Source organism: Stigmatopora nigra, chromosome 3 (genome assembly GCF_051989575.1).
Source record: "Stigmatopora nigra isolate UIUO_SnigA chromosome 3, RoL_Snig_1.1, whole genome shotgun sequence".
Classification (NCBI taxonomy): Eukaryota; Metazoa; Chordata; class Actinopteri; order Syngnathiformes; family Syngnathidae; genus Stigmatopora; species Stigmatopora nigra.
The window spans coordinates 14,847,596-14,859,285 of NC_135510.1; the positions used below are offsets into that span (position 1 = coordinate 14,847,596).

The window sequence follows — 11,690 nt, forward strand, 5'->3', positions numbered from 1 at the left end:
GACATCGAGGGTACTATCCCAGGTCTGGAATTTCCTGTGTGGAGTTTGCATGTTCTCCCTGGTCTTGTGTTTTTTTTTCCTGAGTACTCTGGTTTCCTCCCACATCTCAAAAACATGCAGTATGCCAGTACCCCATGTGACCCTTGTGAGGATAGCCAAGATGGAAACTGAATTGGGGAATATAGCAATTTTCAGGACACTGATGGGCACTGTACATTACATTATTAATTCACAACATGCTACGAGGTTAAGATACTTTTATTACAAATGGGAAGATTGACCACTGTGAGGCTACCGATTTCCATTAAAAGAGCTTTTGACCATCACCAAGCCCTCTTTTTTTGCACATGGGAAAATTAGGAGAAATGTCTTGACCAAGGACACAACGGCAATGTGCTCAAGCAACAGCCGAGATTCAAACCCATTCAAAGAAAGGATGCCAAGATCAAGCAACTTTAGAACAATTATGATTTAAAATGCAAAATACTCAACTGTCTCTCTACTGCAGCTATGAATTGTGTGTGTTCCCGTTTTTTTAGAGGTTTTATGACTTGAGCTTTTCTATATTTAAAGAGGTATGTCCAGAGGAAATGTTATCGACCCATGTTCAGTTGTCTGATTGCAGCGCACAGTAATTTATTGGCACTTGCTGAAATAGGATGCCAATTGCAGATAGCGTAGCGGGAATCCGGTGCACCACAAGTGATGGGAAAACCAACCCAGCCAATGAAATAATTTGAACTGGCCCTGCTAAAGCGGCACTGATTTCAACAACATACTTAAGGTTGGAAATCAAACGTAGTCACGTCACACTAGAATGAAAGACATGCAATGTGTGATGCATGGGCGAACAAACCGCTGAACCTTGCTGTTGATCAATTCCAATAGTCCGAGATTTAAAATTGCAATATCGAGCTTCACACTGCCAAATCCTTTGGCCTTCTTCACAGCAGGGTTGAATGTTCTTTAGCTTGGACAAGTGGCTTAAACTACTAGGTTGGACCAATCGAGATAAAAATCAGTCAATCAAAAACTAGGCGCTTTTGTGACAACCACATTCAAACACTCCTTTTAAAATCCACTACTGTGCAATCAATGTGGTGTTTGAGTAATGCACAGCCCATTAGAGCCAACCAAATTGCAGCGGAAGGCAGGGAAAGTGGATCATCCATTGTGGGAAATGACTGCTTAATATAGCAGCTGAGGCTTGAATGAATGCTTCGCTGAGCACAATCTAATAAAATCAATAGCAACAGTGAAGTTATATTGTTTTAAATGAGGAAAAATTGGGGCAACTATTTGGAGGAAAAACAATTAAACACTTAATACTGGCGTCTATGATGAATATGACAATGTGTCATGAGTAGGGAGTAAATTATAAATAAATGATTGAGAGAACAGTGATAGGAGTATGCTACTCAATAGGCAAAAAGCATTTGATTTTAATATCAGATTTCACCGGCCATAGATTCCCTCCTCTATTCAAATAGAATCAAATGAAGGAGTGATTACATATCATACAGAGAAGAATCAAACATCTTCTCATTACATCATATTGATCCCTCCCTACTACCTTCCAGTTTTGTAGTATTGTACATTACATTCAAAATGTCTATCTGAACAATTTTGGTTCCCAAATTCCCAAACATTTTCAGCATGTTAGCAATCTTTTTTTTCAGCTGAGACCAACAACTTTTAACTGGTATTATCTGTTTTCTAGAGTACTCGCTTATCTATTTTGTGTACTACAAAAGGTTTAAAACTCTGGATCCCAAATAAATAACTGAGGCTGTGTCACAGTAATAATACAGCGTATTGAATGTTCGGACAATAAAGTCATGTTGGGAATTAGTTTTTTCTCTAAAATGTCTTTTTCTGTGTCTGTATTCTCACCATCTTGCTACTGTAACAGTGAACTTTCCCGAATACGGGATGAATAAAGTCATCTAATCTAATTTAAATGGTTTATATGAGCTGTTATGTAACTTCTTCAATGTTGTCCTGTTAACAGTTATTTACTTTACAGTTGTACAAGCGGTGGGGTAAGTTACAAATACATGGACATGTTTATACGTATTTTAGCTAATAGCCAAACATCCTGCATTCGGTCAGCCTACTTTATGTGTTGTGACTGTAAGAGAAGAGCTCAAGCCCAACTTTCCTCATCAGTATGGATGTGCCTACTTCATCCCCAACAACAACAGAGAGAGGAAGATGAAAAGAAGAAGGGGATCCCTTAATAAAACAGGACTGGGATGAAGCCACATTCCCTTCATTCTGGACCTGATATTTGTCGAGCGCACACAGCCAAGGCTTCAAAGGCAGAGAACATTCCCGCAGGCCTCTTCAGATCTCAGACTGGGCTGGCCTCACTGAACCCGCCGCCATACATGCTCATGTACGCGCCTACGGTGCTGTGAAAAAGTATTTGCCCCCTTATCAAATTCTTACTTGTATGGATAGAGCGCATCCAGAAAGTATGCTTCGTCTTTTACTTTTTCCACATTGTCTTAGTTATACAACCTTATCCACCAATGGAATAAAATCATGGTCTCCTCAACATTTGAAACACTACTAGCTGTAATTAAAACATAAAATGTGCACATATAGTTGGTGTTCACAGCCTTTGCTGAATAGTGAATACTCAGCTGAAGCACCTGGATTTGCTTGGAACCTTTAAAGTAGGATTTTTTTTTCTGTTACAATCCCGAGATTTGTACCAAAAGACAATCTTCTCTTAGAGCTCTATAGACAATTGCTTTTACTTCATGCTTGGATTGTACTTTGACATATACTGTCATCATTTGAACTGCATATAGACTTTATAGCGACTTATATATGGAATCTTTCAACAATGATTGTTAGAAACATAACAAAAAAACTCATCATATCGTCATAGGGAGTTGTCTGCCAAGTTTTCAGGAGGAAATTCAATTCAATTCATTTTGAAATGAAGGCCATGACACAGAAAAATAGGAACAGTGAAAGTTTTTCAAAAATGCTTTTGTTTAAATACATTACTGTTTAAGATTGTCAAACAAAAAATGTCATAATTTAAATATCAATAAAACATTTATATATTCAGACATTTAAGTGATTTAAAGCTAACAGGGCTTACTGAAAAAGTAATTTCCTGCCCCCTTTTTAAATCCTAAATTATCTGTGGTTAATTTATTATTACTTTTTCAGGAAAACAGATCATTTCTAATCATGAACTAAAATCTGATTGCCTCCAGAAATGTTTTCTCATTAAAAGAGAATCAAACATTCAACCTGATATGTTGGCTATACGAATTAAAAGATAAAATAAATGCAAGAATATGCCATATTTTATAGGGAATTGGTATGCTAATATAATTATTAAAGTAGTTAGGGGACACTATTCAAAATTGTGGAAAGAATTAGGCTGATTTAATGTAAAATAGGTCTCTACTTAAGATAAATCCAAGTTACAAAACCAGTTTTGGATGAATTACTTTTCCAAGTAGAGGCAGTACTACAGTAACGTCTTTACTTAGGAAATTCACAATACTTATGTCTCAATGAGCACTTGAATTTCATTGACATGATTTCAACAGAATATCTTAAGAAAGAATGGCAGTGCCGTTTTCAGTTGATTTTAGAGAGTAATTGAAATGTCTACTGTTTTTTAAGAAGGATTTTTTTCTCTACGTCAATAAATGAAAAAGAAAAATGCTAATATCACAATGGGCCTCTTTGTACTCCTCACCAAAATGATTTGAAAACTTGGAAACATGTTGAGTGAATGACGCTTATCAGAAGCTTATGTTGTTGAACCTTTAAAGTAACAGAAACGTAAATATTACAAGTTTAAACTGTGCTTACCTTCATGGCTTTGAAATGATAGTATTTTGGTGTAATTTTAAGGTCGTTTTTGTAAATTACAAGTAGTAGTATGTGGCACATAATGTGCAATGTGCAGAATGCCTCATTTCCTGTCAGTTGTCATTGGTTTGGCATGTCCAGTTAATCTTTAACCATGTTCAGATCAGACGAAAATCTCTCAAACTTAACACTCTTCATTCAAAAAAAATCCATGTGTTTGGCTCCACCTAGGTCTACAATGTCTTGTGTGTCTGTCTTGCTACTTCAACCAAGGACATTTCCCGAATACGGGATAAAATAAAATTCTAATCTAAAATCATATTCGGTGAAGATAGACCTGGGAGTTTCAAAAATGATGAGGCCTTTAGTGAATTTGGTCAGAGGGGAAATGAATAAGCACCAAATACTTTCTACTTTCAGTGAATGTGGGAGAGGCGTGTCAACACTGGGATACAAAAGCTGTTACTGAGAGAACCGACCTTATTAGAAGAATAAAACCTGAGGGTGGGTGACTACTCAATGGAAACAGATGAGAATGAGATGTGCTGGTGCATTGAGATGGTACTGACAACATTTTTTTTTATCCTGTGGCTTAGCCCATCATCAGTTACATCTTTTTCAGAGAAGATGACATTAGCATGAAGACACAAAACAAGTCAACCCTGCCAGCTACATGTCAGAAGCAGATTAACATCTTGTAGTCACGATAAATATTTAAACCTGGATAATTAGCATTGTTAAACTGAGATGGCCTACTCAGAACGCTCCTAAACGATGCAGGAAAATCAGCATTTTCTAATCAGTCATTGACTCATTATGCACTGTGCACATTGCCAATGTTTGATGAGTCTGAGTCTTGACAGAAAGCTTAACTCCGTAGTTGTTTGTTATTGTTTTTTTTTTTTCAGGAAACGTGTTAAAATGACTAAACCTAAAGAGATACAATAAGTGTGCCAATGGAAAGGAGTCATGCTTGATCCCTTTTTGTTTTGCTTCTCCCTTTTCATGAATACATTGGCATCCTTACAGGCGTGTAAATCCCTGGTTGGGCTAGTAAATCAAAGCTCCTCATATTTGAGAAATATCTGAGTAATGTGTGGGATGTGGCCATAGCTTGTATCTGTAAAAAAAAAAAAAAAAAGATGGAAGCAAGATCTATTTGTCTTGATTAATTCATTCAATTGTGGGAATCATAGAGTTTTTTAAAATGACAACCATATATTTACATTTGGAGGTGGTGATTAGGACGAGTGCAACCAACAATCTGAATGTATCAGAAGATTATATTTAAAGTACATGAAGTAGATTGACGGTGCACAATATAATCTGTCATTGATTGCAGTAGTTGTACATAAATAAATACAAATGGATAAAAACCAGTCACTCTGAAACTAAAGCAAAATATTGTTTTCAAGTCAACATTTTGCATGTGATTCCAGAATTGAGGAGGATTTCTATCTTACCCTTCAGATGCGTTTTAATAATCCAAAATAAAATGCAAATAAAACATACAGTTATGAAGTACACATACTTCTCAGCTCAAATCTAAAACATCAAAAGTCTAGTGTTGTTCAAGCTTCCCAATGCGTCTGTCTCAAAGTTCTGAGGACCTGGGTTCGAATCCAGATCAGTCCACCTGTGTGGAATTCCCCAGGCCTGCGTGGGTTTTCTCCAGGTACTACAATTTCCTCCCACATTCCAAAAGCATGCATAATAGGCGGATTGGACCCTCTCAATTGCCCCTAGTTATGAATGTGCACATGAATGGTTGTCTGACTTCTCGTACCCTGAGATTGGCTGGGATAGGCTCCAGCACCCCCTGTGAAACTTGAGGATGAAGCAGTTCAGATAATGAATTGATGAATAGCTAGTTATATAACTAAATTTGTCCTTCTGGTCATCAGAAATAGCAAGATAACTATGTTTCTGTGATTAACCCATTTAGTTCATGTCAGTGAACACATTCAAAATGCATAATTCGCTTAACTCATTGACAGCAGGTCAAAAATCACAGAGTATGTGTTGTGGTAGTTAGTAAAAGAGTGAAATTGATATGCAAAAGGTGTAGAATCTATTTCAAATAGGAGGGGCTACAAGCATTTTCATTCTATTGCCTATGGTAAAATACGTGTGGGCAACACTTACAACTGGAAATCAAATAGGGGGCCGCATAATATTGGCCCCACGGCCGCAAGTTTGAGACCCACGTCTTATATGAATGTAATGAAACATCCATCCATCCATCCATTCATCTCCCTCAGGCTTTATGGTTGAAAGTAGCAAAAATCAGTAAACCTTTCTATTTGTAATTGCTTTTGAAAGCAAAGAGAGGATTGAGCCCAGACAATTCGGCGGTTCAGAGAAGGAAAACGTGTGCGTGTAAGCAGTCCAAGCTGTGGATGTGAAGTGGCATTGTTTTGTCCACACAGCGTGCACACCAACATTCCCAATGCATTTCAATCTTGTCTGCAGGCATAACAAAATCTCTTCGTGATACATGCTGCCGTTGAGGTAATGTGAGAGAAGCAGAAAAGGGCTCTTGATAACCTCTCCCCTCTGCTGTTTATCCCAAAATCCCCCACTGTGATCAGGGAGCGAGTCCTGGGGGGATAACGCACCGGCAACAGCAGAACAGGTAATTCAAACCAGGCGGCGTCCCCAAAGAACTGACCCCGATTCAAACCCGACACCCCCGCCCAGTTCCATCCTGGACGGGAAGACACGCTTTATTATTGAATTGCACTGCTCGGAGCAGGAAATGCTGTGTCGGACTAGACAGGAGATGAGGATTTGATCTTAGTTGTGGTATGGATATCATTTACAAGTGAATTTTATGTTTCTGTTTTTAATTTGCTACTTAATAATTGACTTCCACTGCCATGTTACAGTTCCCCTGAGAAGCTTCTGTGGTTAATTCACAAGATGTTTCTGTCACCTGGACAGCAAATTAGTTTTTTTTTAAAGCCACTTCAGGCAATTTTTTATATTTTATTTTAATTTTTGTTGCTCATCTCCCCCAAAGCTACCTACGTCTGTCTACCAGTAATATCCTTTACCTAACCTTTAAAATGCCTGAATAATTTAAATGCTATTTTCATATCAATAGAGGAGTCAAGGCGGGCAATTATCTTTTATCTGTGTACTTTGCTGTCGGAGCAAATCATAATAAAGTCCTCTCTGGGGACAGAAATGAGGTACATGCAGTGTGGAAAAGCCACGGGCGGGCTAGCGAGCCTCAAAGCGGGAGGGAAGACAACAACACAGGCAGTTTGCGTGTCTGTGATGATTTCTGGGACATTCTAATGAAAAGAATGAATAATTCACAGATCAGTCGTGGCGTGAAAGTTAGATATGTGCTAGTTTCCACAAAGCTGCCGAGGTGTTGTTTGCTGCTGTACTAACAGATAATCCAAATGCCATTCTACCTATTAAATCCATGTTGTGCAAAGTCACACTGCAATACAAGCTTTCAAAAAAAAAAAAACTTGTAGCAGACAGCAGTACATCTGCAGGAGGGAAAAGGAGCAAGATGGGAAATTGTGAGAAAGAAATTCCCCACGGTACTCATTAAAATTCAGCAGTGCAGTAGCACCCTTCCCTTCTGTACTCCTTTGCCTTCCCACTCTTATTTTCATGGTGTCTGTCTATTCCGTAAACCATTATCTCACCTTCCTGGATATGTAGACTGGTCATGATCATATATTAAAGTTGTCACATTAATGGATTAAGATGAAAGTCAAGAAGCAAGTTTATAAACTAAAGTTTAAACCAGATGCAAATAAGATCTATATATTTTAATTGATTCATTTTCAAGACCAAATAGGCTTGTCAAGGTGGTGGGTGATGGAACCAATTCCATCTTATTTTGGGGGAGTGTAGCCTTGTTTAATGATATTCATTTATTCATTTTCTGAACCACTTTATCCTCAAAAGGGTCGCGGGGGTGCTGGAGCCTATCTCAGCTGGGCCAAAGGCGGGTGACACCAGAGACCATGCAAACTCCACACAGTTGGACCGACCTGGATTCGAATCCAGGACTCCAGATCTCAGGCTGATGCACTAATCACTCCGATGCTGGGCCACATGAAAATATAATAACGTATACAATGCTACTTGCATTATTGTTGATAAATCAATTTAAATGATTGATTGAAAATAGGCCACCTGGTGGTGCAGGATTTCACTCGCCTGGGATCGATTCCCGCTAGGTGGTGGTATGATTGGGGATGCGAGTAGTTGTCTGTCTTTTTGTGTCTTTTTGACTGGCGACCTGTCTATGATGCAGTCTGCCTATCGCCCAAAGTTTGCTGGGATAGGCTCCAGCAACCCATGCAACCCTTACGAGTATGTGTGATACGGCAGATGAATGAATGAATGAATGATTGAAAATATGAAACCTGAATTTATTCCAAGGTTTGAAGTATCTACATTGTTTTATGCAGTAGTCTGTTGGGGATGCGGGAGCACGGAGAGGGACAGGGACAGGTTGAAAAAGCCTGTCAAAAGGGCCAGCTCTGTTCTGGGCTGTCCTTTGTCCTGTTCTGGGTGAAAGTGGGAGAGTGGATGCTGACCAGGATGATGTCCATCATGGACAGCACCTACCATCCCCTGCTTGAGTCTGTAGAGTCCCTCCGAAGCTCTTTCAGCAAAAGAGTACGCCACCCTCAATGCAGGAAGGAGTGCTTCCGCAGATCCTTCCTCCCATCAGCTGTCAGGCTCTTTAACAAAAAAAATGGCTGTGTGATAAGACCTACCGTATGCATGCATGTATATCTATGTGTATCTATGTATGTTTAACCCTTTCGTTCTCAAATGATAGGTTTTTTTTCTTGAGATGTCCTGGGATTTCGAATTAACAATTGTTTGTATATTAACATCGTGGTAACTTATAAATCCCTATAATCATATAAGACTAATATAAGAGATGCACTAATTATTTCGAATGAAAAATGACCATTGTCCCTGAAAAGGTTAAGGGACAAGTTCAATTGAATGCTTTTATAGTATCACAACATCAAAGCTCTAGGCCGGAAGCTACTAATGTCATATTGTTTATTTTTTTTGGGTTGTAGCTACAATAGCGTACAGCTGTACTACACCAAAACATTGGCAGTGAGTCTAAATATTTGCCACCATATATTGATCCCGACGCACCTCTAAACAATTTTACCAAGGATTTGTACTTCCTTGGCTTTCAAAACAATTTAGCAGCATTGCAAATTTACAAGTAAATTGTTCTTGATTTAGACAAATTCCATACCGCTTATTCCACAAGTAGATCACTGGTGTGCTGAATCTTGTCGATACTGGACAGGAGGCCGGGTTCACTCTGAGATAGGTTGTTAGCCAATCTCCAAGGTGAAATATCAACTATAAAAGCCAGTAGAAACATTCTGCAATCAACCTTGGTGAAGGTGGTGTGTTTCTTTTTCTCCAAAACAAAGTCTTTGCCTCCAGAGATGCAGCAGCTGGAGGGGGAGAGAAAAAAAAACAGGCCGTTAAGCATAATCATAACAGAAGCCACACTAATGATGTGAAAAATACCGAAAATATGGAGTGTAATAAGATGCAACACTTTCTTCATAATTAACCCGTACAAGCAAGTTGTCTTCTCAAACACACTGAATACATTTCTTTAGGAAAGCACAATTAGACAACGACACAATAAAGCATACATATCATTAAGACATATTTCAAGCTCATTAATTTGCTTGTGTGAGGAAAAGAGACGGGGAAATAGAGAAGCAAAGAATGTTGCATTGATTTTTATCATTTGTTAATTTGCACACTTCCCTCTGGGAGAGGTAAAATAACCCCCATTTAGATTTTTCTTTTATGCTGATAATCATAATAGGGTTGCTTATTCAAGCAAGGCAAATAGGGTGTGATTTGCATAGTTGAGAATGTACTGGCAGCAGGCAAACGTGTCCCTAAAACTAGAGCAGCTTCTGTACAGTACAGAACTGTTTTGTTCTGTTTTTTTTTCTTCCATGAATATGAAAGACCTTTTTTTTTTTTGTTTTATTTTATTTTTGCGGTTCCTTTGACAACATACACTTTCTCCCGAGGGGTTGACTTCACTCCTGATATATCTGCTCATTGCATATCTTCAAGGTGACGCTCTGTTTCAGTCCTCTTTGCCCTAAAGCACACCCCAGGATAAAAAACATTCAACACAAGGCCCGCATCTACCAAACATCAGAAACCATCTGATTCCGCTATGGTCTTTCAAACAGAAAATGGGAACCACGTAAAAAAGAAGCACTTGACGAGCTTTTGGCTATTTTTAGGTGTGCTATGTATGCAGATCCAACCCTTACAGTGTTGAATTTACCCAAAAAAAGGCAAATGCTGGGAACAAAATAAGTTGGAATTCAAGTTCAGCTAATACAAATAACCATTGAGTGTTAAGGATCTATTCCTTCTCCTAATGCTCATTGGGTTCTCAGATGAGCTGTAGTTTATCCAAGCTGTATCCAAATCCCATTCTAAGTCATATTTTTATAACTGTGAGGCAAATGTTCCATCTTGCTGCTATTTTTAGAACTTCTTGACCTACAAATACACTTGGGGCATTTTTGCTTCAACCTCCGAACCTGGATATGGCATATCTCCACACAAAAGGATAACCAACAAGTGGATTTTACCCGCTCTTGGTCTTTCCGACAAAAAAAGGCTTGAAAGATTTAAACCACAGTCGATAAATTGCTTCCACCAAATCTAGTGGATTAATTCACATCAAATACCACCCTTGCAATGACCCAATATTGAAAAAAATACTTTTGTCCATCTTCATAGGAGAAGTTTAAAGAGATATGTCAATCTGTGAGTATAAATAGAACCGTTCATGGTCCATTTAGTTAGGAAGGGTTACCAAAAGAGACATTTAATTCACCACACAGAATCCATCCTCGTCTTATGCATCTAATCCAATAAAGGTGAGGAGGACATGTCAGAATGGACTTTTTTTCCTTCCGCCTACCTTCTTTTTTTAATTTTTTTTTATCCGCAGCTCGTCAGAGCAAATTTGTGCCTCAGCCCAGTGTGTCCATAATTCATTTGGCAAAGATTTGCAATGGCCCATGTATTATTCAACACAATGGCCTCCTTCTGCAAACAGACAAATACAGATCTATTAGAGCGGCGCTAAGGCTAACAGCAAACAATTAAGACTGCATTGATTGCTTCAGTGAGAGACTAAATGAAGTGAGCTGGACAAGGAGAAAGCCACAAATTGTCATCTGCTTATTATATATGGTTAACAATGCATTGTGAATACAAAATGCAACACTTTTTTTTTTTTGAGTGAATCGCGTCGCTAAAGATGCATAATGACAAACAAAAAACATATATATGTAGCAGACTTTACATTGGATTTTTAGAGGAAAACAAATGCCGTTCACCTTTGATCACATAAACCAAGGGTGGGCAAACTTTTCTGCCCGGGGGCCACATTGACTTTAAAAATTCGACAGATGGGCCGTATCAGCACAAGATATGATACATATAAAAAAACTGCATCCGTTAACAGTTCATGAAACATAAACAGAAAAAAGGACTAAAGTCTTAACATACTCATCATTCATCATTAAAGTAAAAAGGATAAAGTACAAGTAAAGTAAAAATGAATGTATGAAGAAATATTAAAATGTAATTTAAAAAAAGATAGAGGGCCTGTAAAACATGAAAAACAAATAAGAGTAGACAGAGCTACTGCCACTGGCTTCCGCGTGACGGCGCCATCTTGGGGGAAAAAAAAACAAACTATTTGGACAACGTCGGCGGGCCGGATTAAAAGGCCTAGCGGGCCGAGTGTGGCCCGCGGGCCGAAGTTTGCCCATGTC

At 38.6% G+C, this 11,690-nt stretch overlaps 1 long non-coding RNA gene across 1 annotated transcript; it reads right to left on the minus strand.

Annotated features, from left to right (window-relative positions):
* Nucleotides 1–4,039: 4,039 nt before the first annotated feature.
* On the minus strand, nucleotides 4,040–10,956 carry LOC144194488 (uncharacterized). The gene is made up of 3 exons (XR_013325900.1): nucleotides 10,829–10,956; nucleotides 9,107–9,314; nucleotides 4,040–4,966 (listed from the first exon to the last, which is right to left on the minus strand). It is a non-coding gene; the product is annotated as an uncharacterized LOC144194488 (long non-coding RNA).
* Between the last annotated feature and the right edge of the window lie 734 nt (nucleotides 10,957–11,690).